Consider the following 15,015-nt stretch of genomic DNA (forward strand, 5'->3'; position numbering starts at 1 on the left):
TTTGTCCTTTTGTCTATGACATCTTTGGCAGTCTCTTCTTGGCCTCCACCTATCACTGGCCCCCTATCGAGCTCTCCTGTGCCGCCCTCTTCTACCAGTTTATATTTCATCTCAATTCTATATGTCTTAGTTCTGGTGAAGGGTCATACGGACTAGAAACGTCAACTGTATCCATCTCCGCAGATGCTGTCAGACCTGCTGAGTTTTTCCAGGTATTTTTGTTTTTGTTCTAGATTTCCAGCATCTGCAGTATTTTGTTTTCATCTAAGTGTTGGCTTTTAACTGATCCAACTACAGGTTACACTCCTGATCTGTCCATAATTATTTTTTTCCTAAAAAAAAAATCATTGCAGGTGTTTCTTGTTCCAGTAGGTATTACTGTATATTTATAAACATTAAAATCCATCAGTAGGTCTCAAGCTAAAGTGTCTCATATTTAAAACACCTTTTATATATTTCATCAGATATTGCTTGTATCTGGAATGAGTACCATCACTGAGCCTGTTTCACCCTGAGACTTCACTGTCAGTTGGGGCAGCAGGTAGTCATGGTTTTCTAATCTGAAGGTCATTTCGAATAATACAAATGATACATTCTTGATGCAATAACAAATTTATACTCTACACACAATATACGTACAGTAAGGTTTTTCTTGAGAAAATTAAGCATGGGGGTTTTCCAAACTTTTCCAACTCAACATTGGAAAGACCAAAGCCCCACTACAAACTTCACTTCATCGCCATTAGCTCCATTACATGCCTTGACCATAGTCTCAGGCTTAATCAGCCTAAGTACAGCCCTTCATTCCAAACGGAGTTGTAGACCCCATATCCTTTCCATTTCAAAGACTCCTTACTTCCACCTCCATAACATTTGTTACACCTGTCCCATTCCATCCCCTAGGCTGCCAAATGCATTACCTTATCTATATCTTGTTACCTCCAAACTTGACTCCTCTAACCTTCTCTTTGCTGGCCTCCTGTTTTCTATAAGCTCCACCTTGTCAAAAACTCTGTTGCAAATATGCGATCCCACAAGTCCTCTCACTCATCACCCCAGTTGTTGCTAGTCTATATTGTTCCCCCAATGCCCCAAGTTTAAAATTCAAATTCTCATCTTTAATCCCACCATGGCCTCACCCCACTCTGACTCCTGAAACACCCACTTTCTACATCCTCCTCTCTTAGTTCCTCTGAGTCTATCTTTTAGGCATCACTCTCTCTTAATCCCACCACTGGTGGCAGAGTCTCTAGCCTCCTTGGTCCTACTGTCTGGAATAGTCTCTTGAAATTCTCCACCTTTCATCCCATAAATAAAAATCATTTCAAGATCTGTATTATATATCCGCAGCACAGAAAAAGGCCATTCAGACCAAATGGTTTATCCCAGTTTTTATCCTCCATGAGCCAATCTTCAAACTACATATGCCTCCAGCACAATGTGTCAGCAAACAATTATTTATCACTCTCCTCTAATGAAGGAAAGGCATTCAAGAGAAATAAAGAGCTTGCCTCATAGAGTGAAACTTCCGATATTTTTTCATAAGTATTCTCATCTTTCCCCAAACTTCTCTAAACAGTTGCACTTAAAGCTTGTAAACAGGAAAATGCAATGAAGGCATTGTAACTAAATATGTTATTTATAGACAGTTGAAATACAAAATATCATAAAAATGAAAGCTGCATTACAAAAGCTCACACTGTAGCAGAAAGAGTTTTCAGAACAAGTTGTTCAGAGCTAAGCTTATTTGCCATCAAATGTTTTCAGACCCATAAAGCAATGCTTGAAAATTCCCTCCAATTTAACTATTCATAGATCTGGATTGAATAGGTTCGGGACATGGCTGTGATGCTTCTAATGGTCAACTAAATTGCTGATATTAAATGAACAATGGGCATCAGGGTGAGATATCAACACTGCCTGTTACGCATACAACCATACCTCAGCAAAGGTGTCAATACCATTTATAGAGTCATGGAGTCATGGCTCAAAGACTGGCTTGGGGAAAGTGGATTCCAGTTCATGTGGTACTTCTACCAGCATTGGGGAGAGTGGGATCTGTACCGTTGGGATGATCTACACCTGAACCGTGTTGGGGCTGGTGCCCTCGCAAGCTGTCTAACTAGAGAAGTAGAGAGGTTTTTAAACTGAATAGTGGAGGCAAGGGATCAAATTTGGGAAGATGTGGTAAGCAAAAGAGTAGAGACAAGGCAAGATAGACAGCGATTAATATGGGAAATGATAAACAGACTGTGACAGGAAGGGACAGAGAGTACAAATCTAAGAATAAATCAGCAGATAAGGCTAAACGCTATAAAAATAATAAAAGGACAAAACTAAAGGCTCTGCATCTAAACACACATAGCATTCAAAACAAAACAGATGAACTGATTGCACAAATAGAAATAAAGAAGTATGATCCGATAGCCATTACAGAGACATGGCTACAAGGTGACATAGATTGGGACCTGAATATTGAAATATATGTGACATTTAGGAGGGACAGGAAATTAGGAAAAGGTGGAGGGGTGGATGGTTTTAGCACATTACAGATGGATGACCTAAGTTCAGGAAACCAGGATGTAGAAGTGGTTTGGGTTGAGATGAGGAATAATAAAGGCAAGAAGTCACTTGTGGGAGTGGTGTACCCCTAATTTTAACTACACAGTAGGACAGAGTATAAAAGAAAAGATAATGGGAGCTTGCCAGAAAAGTACAGCAATAATAATAGGGATTTTAATCTACATATAGACTGGAAAAATCAGATGGGATGGCCAAAGGTAGTGTGGACGAAGAGTTCATTGAGTGTTTTCAGGTTAGTTTCTTAGAACAGCACATTCTGGAGCCAACCAGAGAGCAGGCTACACTAGTCCTGGTATTGAGCAATGAGATAGGATTATTTGATAACCTCATAGTGAAGGCACCCCTAGGTAGCAGAGATCATAACATGATTGAATTTTACATTCATTTTGAGGGAAAAACAACTGCGCCCAAGAACAGTATTTTAAACTTAAATAAGGGCAATTATGAGGGCATGAAACCAGAGCTAGCTAAAGTGAATTGGCAGATGAGATTAAGGGATATGTCAGTAGAAGTTTGTGGCAGACATTTAAAGGGATATTTCATAATACACAGAAAATATATATTCCAATGAGAAAGAAAAACTCCAAGCGGAGGGCCCACCATCCATGGTTAACTAAAAAAGTTAAAGACAGTATCAAACTGAAAGAAAAAGCATATAATTACGCAAAGACAGGTGGCAGGTCAGAAGATTGGAAAAAAATATAAAGAACAGCAAAGAATGACAAAAGGTTTAATAACGAGGGAAAAATTAGAGTATGAGAGAAAGCTAGCTAGTAATATAAAGATGGACAGTAAGAGTTTCTATAGATATTTAAATAAGAAAAGAGTTAACAAAGTGAGCGTTGGCCCTCTAGAGGGTGCGTCAGGAGAATTTATAATAGAAAGTAGGGAGATGGCGGATGAATTAAACAAGTATTTTGCTTTGGTCTTCACTATAAGAGGACACAAGTAACATCCCGGAAATAGCTGTAAATCAGAAAATGGGAGGGAGGAATTCGGGAAAATTACCATCACCAGGGAAGTGGTATTGAGCAAATTGTTGGGGCTGCAGGCTGACAAATCCTCAGGTCCAGATGGATTTCACCCTAAGGTCTTGAAAGAAGTGGCTAGTGAGATAGTTGATGCACTGGTTTTGATTTTCCAAAATTGCCTAGATTTGGGGAAGGTTCCATTAGATTGGAAATAGCAAATATAGCTCCTTTATTCAAAAAGGGAGGGAGACAGAAAGCAGGAAACTATAGGCCAGTTAGCCTAACATTTGTTACAGGGAAAATGTTAGATGCTATTATTAAAGATGATATAACAGGGCACTTAGAAAAATTCAAAGTAATCAAACAGAGTCAACATGGTTTCGTAAAAGAGAAATCATGTTTAATCAATTTATTGGAGTTCTTTGAAGGAGTCACATGTGCCTTGGATAAAGAGAAACCAGTGGATGTACTGTGCTTAGATTTCCAGAAGGCATTTGATAAAGTGTCACATCAAAGTTTATTGCAGAAAATAAAACCTCATGGTGTGGGGGTAACATATTGGCATGGATATAAAATTGGCTAGCTAACAAGAAGCAGAGAGTTGGCATAATGGGTCTTTTTCTGGTTGGCAGGATGTGATAAGTGGTGTGCCACAGGGATGAGTTGGGGCCTCAACTTTTTACAATTTATATAAATGACTTCGATGAAGGGATGGTGGCTAACTTTGCTGATGACGCAAAGATAGGTAGGAAAGTAAATTGTGAAGAGGATGTAAGGAGGCTGCAAAGTGACATAGATAGGTTAAGTGAGTGGGCAAAGATCTGGCAGATGGAGTATAATGTGGGCAAATGTGAAATCGTTCAATTTGGCAGGAAGAACAAAAAAGAAGTTAATTATCTAAATGGTGAGAGATTGCAGAACTGTGAAATTCAAAGGGACCTGGGTGTCCTGGTGCATGAATCACAGAAGGTTATTATGCAGGTACAGCAGGTAACTAGGAAAACTAATAGAAAGTTATAATTTATTTGAGGGGAATTGATTACAAAAGTAGGGAGGTTATGCTTTAGTTGTACAGGGCATTGGTAAGACCACATCTGAAGTATTGTGTACAGTACTGGTCTCCTTATTTAAAGAAAGATGTAAATGCGTTAGAAGCAGTTCAGAGAAGGTTTACTAGACTAATACCAGGAATAGGAGGGTTGGCTTACGAGGAAAGGTGGACATGATAGGCATCCACTGGAATTTAGAAGAGTAAGAGACGACTCAATTGAAACCTTTAAGATCTTGAGGTGTGTTAACAGGGTGAATGTGGAGAGGATGTTCCCTCTTGTTGGAGAATCTAGAACTAGGGGTCACTTTAAAAATAAGGTGTCGCTCATTTAAGACAGAGATGAGGAGAATTTTTTTCTCTCAGAGGGTTGTGAGTCTTTGGAACTCTCTTCCTCAAAAGGTGGTGGAAACAGGGTCTCTGAATATTTTTAAGGCTGAGCTAGATAAATTCTTGATCAACAAGGGGATGAAAGGCTATCAGGGTAGGCAGGAATGTGGAGCTGAGGTTACAATCAGATCAGTCATGATCTTATTGAACAACAGAGCAGGCTCAAGGGGCCGAGTGGCCAAATCCTGCTCCTAATTCGTATGTATCTTCGTACATATGTATGTCATTTAGAATACAGGAGGAGGCCAATTGCCCACTGAGTCCATGCTGGCACCTTGTAGAGTAATCCAATCAGTCCCACTCTCCCCGTAGCCCTGTAAGTTTATTTCCTGCAAGTGCCTATCCAATTTCCTTTTGAAATCATTATTGTTTCCGCTTCCACCACCCTTGTGGGCAGTGAATTCCAAGTCATTGCTACTCGCTGCATAAAAAGTTCATCCTCAAAGTCCCTCTGCATCTTTTGTCCAAAATCTTAAATCCATGTACTGTGGTCCTTGTGCCATTAGCTGTTGGGAAGAGTTTTTCCTTGTGTACCTTATCTAATCCTTCCATAACCTTGTACATCTCTATCAAATCTCCCTTCGCTGGCCTTTGCTCCAAGGGAAACAACTCTAACAAAAATCTCCCATCCCTGGAACCATTCTGGTTAGTCTCCTCAAGACCCTATCAAGAACATTCACGTCTTTCCTAAAGTGTGGTGACCAGGGGCAGAGTTTTGCCCTTGTTAGGCGGGCTGGGTGGGGCCGGTCTGGAAGCTGACTGCTGCCCATGATCGAGGCTGGAGAGCGATTTCACGCTGGCGGGCCAATTAAGGCCTGCCCAGCGAGAAACACGAGCGGCAGCGCTCAGTGCTGCCTGTGCGGGCGGTGGGGGGGGTGAGGAGGGTGAGCGGGGCGAGTGTGAATTTTGCACATGTGCTCGAGTGCGCGCTTGATCATCTCCCAAAAAAAAATTGTTTATTCCGAACAATAAATCTGCCTCAGGGAGATGAAGAGTTATAAAACATGACTCTCATGTGACTCTGTCACGTGAGCAGAGACATGTCATTAATTAAATTTTAACATTTTTATTTTATTTTTATTTGCTTTAGGAAACCTTATCCCACTCATGGATGAGGTTTCCTAAAAAGTGCAAAGGCTGCTTGGCCTTTTCTCCTGCCCGCCGACTGTAAGGTTGGACAGGCAGTGAAAAATTTATTTTATTTACCTTGTTAATGATTCTAATAGGCCTTTTAATTGTTGGCGGGCGCGCTTCTGACTCCGGCGTGCCCGCCAACCAAAATATCACGCGACTGCGCGTTGAAGCCAGGACGCTTGCCCAACGTCAACACACGTCATTTTATGCTCGAGTGGGTTGGGCGCATGCGTGCCGACCGAAGTAAAAAAATATTTTCCCTGGAACTGGTGAAATACACTAGTTGGGGCCTAACCAGAGCTTTATAAAGGTTCAGCATAACTTTCATAACTTTGGAAGGAGAGGAAAATTATGCCAAAAGGTTCTCTAACCTACAAGGTGTTTTATTCAGATACTTCATCTTGAACTCTTCAAAATGTAGTTTTTGCCCATTGTACATAAGTATACAAAAAAAATGGAGTATATTCCGAACAATAAATCACAATACAGAATGCATTAAAATATAGTTGAAAGCCATGTTGAGACATAGAAGAGACAGACTCCAACATCCCAGGTCCTGTGCTGCACCTGTAGGGGCACAGATTATTGTGGTGTTACCTGACAGTCCATTGCCCTTTGTTATGATTGTGTATTCATCAGTAATTTTGTGCATTCCCCTTTTCATCACGAGGACAATTGCAGCAAGGCCATAGGGCTAAATCCTTTGTGATAGATATATTTTGGAAAAAGGTATTCCCTGACACAAGACAGTAGCCTAGGGCGGAATCATCTCAGATTTGCACTAAGTGTGGCAGCGGGCAGGAAGAAGGACTGCAATGATGGCTTTTCACGCCATATTGTCCCAATCCCACCTCATTAATAATGCATTCCTGCGAAACGAATGGCTAAATGGCTATCATTCACCTGCCATGCCGTCACCTCGTTGCTTCATCACACCGAGCACCACATTTAAAGTGCAGCCACATGCACACCTCTCAGTGCTTCCAGCCCAGGACTGCTGCAAAGAAGACATGCCCTGAGAGGCTAGAATACTGCAGCCCCCAAGTTTAGTGACGCATCCATAGATTGCCTTTTGGATGCCGTGGAGGCCCACCATCATGTCCTCTACCCCAGCTCTGGCCACAGGAGGGGCAGCAAATAACCACTCCAGCTTGATAGGTGATGGCAGTGGTGATCAGTGTCAATGCTGCACTGATGTGGTTGGTCATCCAATGTAGATAGAGGATGAATGATCTTCATCAAACAGCCAGGGTATGGCAACCATCTCATCACCCTAAACTCACACACTCAAGCCCATCACACATTCATTGGCATCTCACCCACTGCCAGCTCAAGGGACATCACCACTCACTCTCTCACACACACCTCGCATCTCCTATCTGGCCTGATCTCCTCTGGAGATTGCTTCCTCAGCCCTCATCATCTTGAGGCCATTTGCACAGATCAACTTGTGCCCCCACTCATAGCCCCTTCCCCAGTATAGATCTCGCCCTGCAGCCTCTTCCCTTGCCTGAGGCCCTTCTCCCCATTTCCCAAGCAAGCCCTAGCCCTGCGGCCATTGAAAAGCCATCCCCACCTTATGGCTGGTCTGGTAGGTAGAGACCGGCCTCAGAGCCTCCCTAAAAGTGATGTGGTGTTGTCTGCGAAGCCTGGCGCTGATGAGTGCTGCCCGAAGCAAGGTGGGCAAACAAACCTCAAAGTCCCGAGTGAAGTGCAGCTCACCAGATGCATGTTGCTTTGTACAGTTGTGAAACACGTTGGCGTGCAATCACGCCAATGTGGGCGGATGATCCAGCATGGGGGGGATGATTCCGGTGGGCTGGGCTTGTAATGATATGCAGATATATTACAATGAGATTCCCTACGTTCGACGGCAAGAAACACATCCCACCATTGATGGGTGGACCGGATGATTGCAAACTGGTTTCATGACGTTGTGAAAATTATTTTTGGCCTTCTCGCCATATTGTCCACTCACGCCAGCTAATATGTCTGCGCCAGTGGGCACGGAAAATTCCACCCCTAGTCTTTTAAGGAATTGACTAAAGTTCCTGGTCTCATCTGCGATAACATTCCCTCTAGGTCTATATCCAAATCAATGATATGCACAGCATAAGACCATAAGACCTAGGAGCAGAAATTAGGCCATTCGGCCCATCGAGTCTGCTCCGCCATTCAACCATGGCTGATAAGTTTCTCGACCCCATTCTCCCGCCTTCTCCCCATAACCTTTGATCCCCTTACCAATCAAGAACCTATCTATCTCCATTTTAAATACACTCAATGACCTGGCCTCCACAGCCTTCTGTGGCAATAAGCAAACAGAGGTGACGCCAGAATTGATCCACTTCCAATCCTCTGAAAAACTACACATAACTTTGGAGTTCCAAAGAGGAGTTATATTGGACTCAAAATATTAACTCTGTTTCTCTCTCCACAGATGCTGCCAGACCTGCTGAGTTTTTCTAGCACTTTTGTACGTCTTCAGCATCCGCAGTATTTTGCTTTTATTACTCTCTATTTCTCTCTTCCAATCAGTTTTTCATCTAATTTTCTACCATACTCCTAATTACATATCTCCTTAATCTCCTCTCAGTCTGTGTGGGTGCATTGTTAAAGGCTTTCTGAAAGTCCATGTGCACCACATCCACTGCATGACCCCTCATCCACTATATCTGTCACCACCTCAAAGGCCCAATGGAATTGAGGCAGGAAGGAGTAGGTTTCAATAATGAGATAAGCTTAGGGAGCTCAGTGATAATGGTTCAGGCCTAGGATGGATGGACTTATGGAGGAACAGAGACAGGGTTTTCTCCATCTTAGGGACAAAGAAATCCATAAGCGCCTCATATTTGTGGCATGGCCGGTAAGCCTCAATTGGGATTTGTGTGTACCCAGGTACATCTAGTGATAGATGGGCAAGGCAGCTGTGCACCAGATATGCTCAAGTTTCTATTTCAGAAGGTTGAGGGAGCAAAGATGAGAAAATGACTGGTATGGGAGAGTGAATGTTTGCTGGCTACAAAAATGTCATAGGTGTAGATGGGTGAGTAGCATTGCAAATCAACAGCTGCAGAGATATTGTGACAAACAGAGGGCTAAAGACTAGCTGGTACAGAATTTGAGACAGCAATTGTAAGAGAACAGGCAAGAGAATGTAAGCAAATGCAGAAGGAAGCAGAGGCAAAAGAGAGGGAGATGGTGGGCAGAATAATACGGGGTGGGCAGATGGCATAACCCCCCAACCGAAAACCATGTTGGCACGGAACTAACCCTCCAGGCTGACCTGTCCGCAGTTAGAAAGTGCTATGGAGCGGACTAATGAGGTTGGAGTGGGACTTCTGCCTCAAAAAGGGTCCCACCCTCTGGAGCTGCCAGCCACACCAGGAAGGCATCAGTGGCAGCTGCCAGGACTGGTGCTGACAAGAAGAGCCCAAGACCTTGGAGCCCCGGAGCAGGTAAGTCTGGTATCTTGGGCCTGGAGGGTGTGCGTGCATTAGGGAGGGGGTGAGGGGAGGAGGAGGGTGGGGGGGTGGTTTAAGTGAAGGAGCAGGTAGAAAGGAAGGGGCCCCGTGATCGGCAAAGAGCAGCCCCTGAAGACCGACCCCCCCACCACCTTCTCTTCCCGCACTTTAAACATTTCATGAAAAAGACCAGGCTTCCCGCTCCCACCCAGCTGCCCACGCCAAACATATTATGGAGTGGGCAGATTATTATCAGGATCAAATTGGCTTGATAACAAGCCTAATTGACCCTTAATTGTTGATTTAAATATGGCAGTCAGGCTGCCAATTTTGGCGCCCACCCGCTCCTGTATTGGGGGGTTGGGTGCCACCCCATTTTTCATGCCCACCCCCATGAGAAACATGCGTGCCTGGGGCACGTAAAATTCAGCCCAATGTAGGTGTTGAAGGATCCATGGAAGTGATTGGAACTTAAATACTCAGGACCAAAGGAGTGGAGGGTCATGGGAGATGGCAAATCCAAGGGATTGGGCACGATTACACGTGGGAGAATTTATATAGAGGGAAAGGATTAGCAAGGACCGAAGGGCAGTTAGTTTGAATGTACGGGCAAGACAACTGGAAAGGTTTAAACGTTCTTTGTGAAAAACTTGTAAGCAAGAAATTTTCTTGGGGCTGTTCCTAACTGACCGCCATAACTTTGATGAAATTGCCATTTGCATATCTTTTCTGGGTTTCCACAAAAGTTATGGTGGCCAACCAGGTGAACCCCAGAGGAAATTCCCAGTGGAAGTTTTATTTCTGTTTTGGTCAAATTATTTCAACTGTGGTCGTGTAATATTCTACACAATCAGTGAACAATTGGTCAACAGTTAGTGACTGTATTCCTATCCTAATGAAATAATGCAGCAATATGTGGCCTTTCCTTTAAAAGCATGTTCCAATTATAATATTCCAATAACTAGGCGGTGAAGAAACAGATAATTTCAAGGCCAGCACAGACCATAGGTCATTCTCATCTCTTTTCCTGAGATCTAGCAGTTGTAACCAATTACGTGTTTCCCCTTGAGATAAATGTCGAATTTAACCTGTCTGAGGAGCCTTGGTGAATTCCAGTGAATTCTGCGACTAACACATTCTGCTACCTGACTTTTATACCACTAACAGCACCTTCTTTAGTCTTTAGCAATACCATAAATACTCCCTTTGTCTTGTGTCCATTACATCTTTGTCAAATCTCTCCTGAGCTCCCACCTATCCCTGACTTTCTATTTTGCTCCACCTGCTCCACCCCCTCTTAAACAGTATAAAATCCATCACATTTCTACTTCGCTTTATCTCTGTTTCTCTCATCACAGATGCTGCCAGACCTGCTGATATTTTCCAGCATTTTCTGGTTTATTTCAGATTTCCCCCAGTAATTTGCTTTTATTTTATTGTAAGACTTAAGTACTTTGTTGAATAAGGGAAGCTTTTAATTATAATAAATGTATACATATAAGAAATAGAAAAGACTTCTATAAAATTGTTTTTGTATGTTTTTTAACTATTGTGCAAAACAATCAATTTTTTTGTGATTTAACTCTTCAACATAATAAGAATGTTTCTTAAGGGTTCTGTCAATACTTCTTGGAGGTCAAAAGGGTTCCGTGGCCGGAAAAGTTTGGAAAACACTGACTTATGCTATACGGCACAGAAAAACTTGGGCAGAATTTTGTCCTTGACGGGCAGATGGGTGGGCCCGACTGACTCAGCGGCGGGCGGGCAGCCGAATGGCTCCACCGAAACAGGCCACGCCGCCATTTTGTGCGGGCGGGCCAATTAAGGCCCGCCCAGTGGGTTAGCAACTCCATTGTAGAGCAGGAAAATCGTTGCGGAGGCGGGCGTGTTCAGACCGCCGGTTTCAATGGGGAACCGGCAGTCTGTATAAAGAGTGGCCAGGCAGCCTCGTTGAGGCAATGCACCATGGCCACTCACAGAGAGAGACAGGCTGCTCTCAGAGGACAGGAGCAGGAGCAGGAGGAGGGGGGCAGGCTGCAGGATAGGCCAGCGGGGGGCCACTGTGCCCCTCGCTTCTCAGATGCCTGCCTTGCTGTCCTCCTCAAACAGGTGTCCAGCCGTCAGGATATTTTGTATCCAGAGGATGGGAGGAAGAGGGCCCCCCATGTCACCAGGCAGGCGTGGCAGGAGGTGGGGGAGGCAGTAAGCGTCCATGACGATGTGCGGCGCACAGGCACCCAGTGCCGCAAACGATTCAATGATTTGTTGCCCTTAGCCTTTGAGCTCTCCCGCCTCACCCCCCCACCGCCCCCCACGTCTTACTGTCGTTACTGCATTGGGCATTTGGCACACACTGGGTGGGCAAACAGATAGTGACCATGCTTACACCAGCCTTAGTGGTTGAGATGGGTTCTCCCCGCAGCATATGTTGGTGTTTGTCGCATTTGAGTAGTCTGGGGGCGACCTGCAGGAGAGGCAGCTAGACACATACTCAGAACCCCAACACATGTCTTATTGATGGTGATGAGATGGTGGAAGGGGAGCCTCAAGGTGTCGTCGCCAAGACCAATCTGCTGGCCTTGGCGCTGCACCTAGTTGCGCCTCCTTGCCATGGGCGCTAAGACCCGTGTGTTATTCAAAGTGATGGACGCCAAATGAGCAGCCGCACTATCTTCTGGGGACTGATCACCAGTAGTGTGGACAGGAGCCACTGGAGGCCTCAGATGGGCCACTGTGGTTGGCGTGTGGCATACGCGTGCAGAGTACATGAGCAATCAGCCCCAATAAATCCTCTTCTCTGTTCTGCAGGCAAAAACTGAACACAATCTCAGGAAGTGCCAGCGGACTAGTGGTGGCCACGCCATTTTCCAGCGCCTCACCACCTACGAGGAGCAGGCCATGGAGCTGGGGAGGAGGCAGGCGGCCAGGGCGGGAAGTGTCAGCGAGGCTGGGGTGCAGCGGCCAGGTATTTGAGGTCCAAAGTCCCATCCACTCTGTCTCCCCACCATCCAAACTACTGATGGTTGCTTCAATCGTTAATGCTGCAACACTGCTCATTCACAGACTGATACAGTAAGACGTGTGGGTCATACGCAAAGGTCCCTCGGTCCCTTGAGGATGTGCGTCTTCAGCACCTTCCAAAGTCGCCTTATCCCATTTGTGACCACGAGCCCCATGGCCTAACATGCCATGGCATCGCTGCTGCACAGCCAAAGATGTTTTGCATCTTTTGCATCCACTACCCTTTCAGCCAGTGCATCCCACATTACTCTGTCCAAACGGTCCTCAGCACCTCACCTGTCAACCTCATGGCAATCAAATTAAATAAATGCCACCACGTTACTCATCCCTGCGCCAAGGGGAAATGTTGCCTTCTGCCCACCTGTTATATGCCCCTCATAACAATATGAAGGTCAATAATGTGACCTGTCAATCTCCTGTGCTCCACAGCAAACATTGTAAGTGTTTGCAATGTTTCCTCATAACTCCAACTCTCCAGGCCAGCATGCATCCAGGTCAGGAACCTCTGCACTCTCCCCACTCCAATGCCACATAACATTCCATGTGGCATTCCTTAGGCCATCTGACCAGCCTGTCTGTATGTCTGTCTAATTCTTGGGCCTCCTCTTGACTCTTTTCCACCCCACCAATGTTCGTCTCCTTAGGGTCTTGAAGGGTGAGCGACTAATGAGGCTGGGGGGGGGGGAAAGGGATGAAAGGTGTTACTGACTGAATGCTAACTGATGCAGTGTCCTTGTTGTTAATTTCAGCATCACCACCACATGGCTGCGGCCAACAAGACCGGAGCCCCCCCTCCACACCTGAGGACCAAGACATGCAACTTGCAGCACATCATTTCAGCCAGCGCAGCCACAAACACTTCGGTGGGGAATGTAACGTCGGCTAGTGTCCCGGGTCACAGTGGAGAGGGCACTTCACAATCGCTGGAGGAGGTGGCAGGGACAGAGAGTGCCGATGGCGCCAGCAGCCAGAGGGCTGCAGGGGACCAGGCACATGTTGAGTCCGGCACTGATGACGTGCCTCTGGAGATGTCACCAATGTAGCAGCTGCGGGACAAGCGGCAGGAATCACGGGAGCATCTGGCAGGGTTGCATGAGGGTATGCTTCAGTTGGTCTCTGTGGTGGAGGAATCCAGGCAGAGTGTCAGTGAAGGCATGAACCTCAGGACAGAGCTTCAGGCTTCCTCCACTGAGAGATTGGCGACTCTCATGGAGAAGGTGTTCAATTGGATGGAGAGTCTTCTGATTGGGTTATGCTCTGTCCTGCAAGCCCTCACAGCTCTAATAGCCATGGGTGGTCATTCCTAATGTGGGAGATGTTCTAGGTACCAAGTGTCGGCGCTTGGTGCCCATGCATCTGCGGTGAACAGGGAGGTCCAATGTGACCTCACGTCGGTGCAGCAGCTGCCTGTTGTCGCTGCGAGCTCCACTCAGGGCGCTCCGGATGAGGGCAGCAGCTCCTCTGCCCCTCTGCCAGTAACCGTTGCATCAGTTGAGGCTGCAACAACTGGGGAGGTGCCAGTTCTGGAACTGGCCACTCCCTCCCAGGCGGGGCCATCACAGGCTCCACGGGCCAGAGGACACCCACCAAGGTCATCAAGGCCAACAGGACAGCAGAGTCAGCAGGCTGCCTCACAACTACTCCGAGCGATGGGGCGGCACTTAGACGTGGCACCCGTAAACGAAAGCATGAGGCACGTTAGGCACTCCACGGGTATGTCACTGGTGATTTTGTGTTGGCCTTAGATTAGGGAATTTTTGATTCTCAGCGTCAGAGCGACATTTTTTCATGTTTTTGGTGGGAATAAAGTCCACTTTTCTGACCATGGCTGAGGGTGTTACCTTTGTGCTGCATTTGTATGTTTCATAGACGTCTCATGAGTGTTTGAGTGGACATTGATGTTTCTGCACTAAGCCCTTAGATGCAGCTGATGAGGTGGAAGATGTAGCATCTAAGCGCCACGTGTGGAAGCGCCAGTCAATGCTGGTCCTGCTGATCCATGTGTGTGGAGCTAGCTGAAGGTTCGCTGGATTAAATTGTCCCGGGTGTCCCTATCTCCTTGGTGTAGTAGCGGGTCGGCGTGCTGCCCCTCATCATCGCCCTGTGCTTCCTCATCCTCTGAGCCACTGCTGGATTCATCATGTGCAGCCTCATCTACTGCGACAAGCTCTTCATTGTCAACTGCATCCCCCCTTTCCAGCGCAAGATTGTGCAGAGCGCAGCATGCTACCACTATCACAGGGACGCGATCTGGGGGGTTATGGAGTGCGCCCCCTGAGAGGTCCAGGCAATGGAAGCGTATCTTGAGAAGACCGATGGCTCTCTCCACCACAGCCCTTGTGGTGCCGTGGCTCCTATTGTACCGCTGCTCAGCTTCTGTTCTTGGATGGCGGAGAGGCGTCAT

This window comes from Cetorhinus maximus, chromosome 5 (genome assembly GCF_964194155.1).
Source record: "Cetorhinus maximus chromosome 5, sCetMax3.hap1.1, whole genome shotgun sequence".
Classification (NCBI taxonomy): Eukaryota; Metazoa; Chordata; class Chondrichthyes; order Lamniformes; family Cetorhinidae; genus Cetorhinus; species Cetorhinus maximus.